This window comes from Tupaia chinensis, unplaced genomic scaffold (genome assembly GCF_000334495.1).
Source record: "Tupaia chinensis unplaced genomic scaffold, TupChi_1.0 Scaffold000706_1, whole genome shotgun sequence".
In the NCBI taxonomy this organism is placed as follows: Eukaryota; Metazoa; Chordata; class Mammalia; order Scandentia; family Tupaiidae; genus Tupaia; species Tupaia belangeri.
In genome coordinates, this window is record NW_006160229.1 from 949,192 (window position 1) to 951,717 (window position 2,526).

General features: G+C 49.8%; 1 protein-coding gene across 1 annotated transcript in view; it reads right to left on the bottom strand.

The window, feature by feature from the left end:
* Positions 1–763, bottom strand: part of LOC102482184 (melanoma-associated antigen 10) — an 8,006-nt gene extending 7,243 nt beyond the window's left edge. Inside the window, exon 1 of the mRNA XM_006160693.1 lies at positions 684–763. The gene's annotated coding sequence lies outside the window, so the exon portion shown is untranslated. The remainder of the gene's footprint in view (positions 1–683) is intronic.
* Positions 764–2,526: the final 1,763 nt, after the last annotated feature.

Consider the following 2,526-nt stretch of genomic DNA (forward strand, 5'->3'; position numbering starts at 1 on the left):
GGGAGGAGTGGAGGGGGGAGTAGACAAGATGGGGGGGGGTAGAAGGTAAAAAGAGGAGCGTGGGGGAGGGGGCGGGCAGTCTCATTCTATTCAGTTTGTGGTTGTAGGCCCCTGTATCCTTCCTCAGGGTCCTCACTTTAATGATTGTCCAAGCCTAGGACTCCTCCATCTGCTGACCTGATTTGAGCCCCACCCTCAGGAAAATCTTCAGCTTCCTCAGACTTCCAATCTGAAGTCATAAAACTACATTCAAGCATTTGTCTACAACCGTCCAGGGCTTATAGCAAGTGGGAAGAAGAAGTGGGGGCACCAAGTCCAAATTTCATTGAGGTTGTAGGTCTCTTAAGTCCTCAGAGCTCTCACTACTCCTCCCTCTGCTGATCTGACTTGGGACCCCTCAAACTAAAATTCACCTCCCTCAACTTCCAAGAGGGAAGTCACAGAAACAATTTTGCCTGGAGCATTCCGGAGCTTACAACAACAGGAGGAGAAAGGGAAAAAGAGAAGCGGAGAAGAGAGGGAGGGTAGAAGAGAGGAGAGCTATGGGAGGTGGAGGATTGGGTGTGAGGGAAGAGACGAAGGGAGGGGTAGTGTAACGGAGTTGGGATGGGGGGACTAGTCCTCATCTCTTTTTGGTTCCTCGTTGCTTAGCGTGTGCCTTAGAGCTCCCTCATTTTCCTCACCTTAATGACTGTTCAGGCCTGGGACTCCTTCCTCCGCTTACACGAGTTGAGTCCCCTGAGGAAAAAAAACCTCACTTCCTTCGGACTCCTAAACTCGAGGCCGAAGAGGGAACATCCGAGACCCTGCCTGCCGCTGTCCAGAGATAACCGCCAGAGAAGGGCGGGGCTATGATTTCGTATCTGAGGAAACCTCGTGCTGCCTTCGCGTGTCCTCCTTGGTGATTGGCTGGTGCTAGGATTCCTCCTCCACTAATCTGAAGCCACGCCCCTCAGAATCTCGAGACGCAAGTAGGAAAATGGCATATACCGGTACCTCGCATGGGCGCGTGAGGGCTGCCAGCAAGGAGTGCGCAAATTTGAAGTCCTCTGTATGTGGAGTGAGCGGTCCTCTCAGTCCCTGAACTCCAGTTCCTCACTTTAATGCCTGCAGAAGTCTGGGACTCCTCCCCCCTCAGCTTAAAACCTCACCTCTCTCTGACCTGCTAAGCTGGAAACTGAAGAAAACTTCCAGGACCCTGCCTGGCCCTGCCCAGAGATAACCGCTAGGGTTTCATATCTGTCGTGTTCTCTTTGGTGATCGGCCAATCCTAGGATTCCTCCTCTGCTGATCTGAAGCCACACCCCTCAGGATTTCAAGATGCACACCAGAAAACAGCATATATGGGAACACCTCCTGGGCTCTCAAAGGGTGACAGTAAGGTCTGGGCAAGATTAGAGTCCCTTGTATGAGCAGTGGCAGGTCCTCTCTGTGCCTGAACTATGGTTCCTCTCTTTGATGCCTGCCAAAGTCTGAGTTGGGGCCTATTCAGGAAACATTTCATCTCTCTCGGACTTTTTAAGTGGTAGTCACAAATCCACATAGAGTCATTTTGTCTGGAGCTTTCGGAAGTTTGCATGTGAGAGGGAAGCGGAGAAAGGAGGCGTCTGGGGAAAATGCCTTCTTATCTCTTTATGGTAGTAGTTTCCTTATTCCTCCCTGAGTCCTCTCTAATGATTGTATAGGCTTAAAACTTCTTCTGGCATGAGAGGAACCGTCCTCTCAAGCACCTGAGAGGTACTTCCTCAGGTCCTCACCTTGAGAACTGTCAGGTTCTGGGGGCCAGCAGGTTGCACAGTGGTTGTGGCACTGGACTCCCACATGGCTGATGGCCATTGGAGTTCTGGACCTGGTGGCTTCAGGCTCACATCGTGTGCAAGTGCGTGTGTGCCCAAAATCCCTAGAGAAGAATGGAAGAGAAGGGATTGTGGCATGGCAATCCTCCCAAGGGGTGATTTCTCACTTTCTCTCTGTCTTCCTGTTGACTACATGTGCCCTATAGTAAAAATCTCTTTTAATCTAAAAAAAAAAAAAAACTGCCACAGTCTGAACTTCTGCCTCTGCTGAGCTGTCTCTGTCACCCTCAAACAAAGGTCTTCATGTTTCTCAGAGCCCCCCAGCTAAAAATGAAAGGGGCTGCTCAGCCTGAGACCTCTACCTGGATGCTCCCAGGTATGGCAACAGCCATCAACAGTGGCGTGTGATTCTGTTGGATAAACTCTGTTCTGGGATGGGTGGATCCTTTAGTCCTCACTCTTGAGAGTTCTCATCTTCTATACTGGCTTCTTTTTAAATCTTCCCTGGGAAGTTATCTCTTCCTGACATGTCTCACTCAGCATTAATTCAGATGTGACTCTTGCAGAGAATGGTTTCATGTTCCAAGCTACATGGTAGATGGGGAAGAAGCTGCTCAACTTTGCATCGGGTCTTTTCACTAGTGAGACTTAGATTTTGGAATCCTTTTGTCCTAAAAAATTTATTTCGGGGCCAGCCCATGGTGTGGTTGTTACTGAAACTGGATCCACA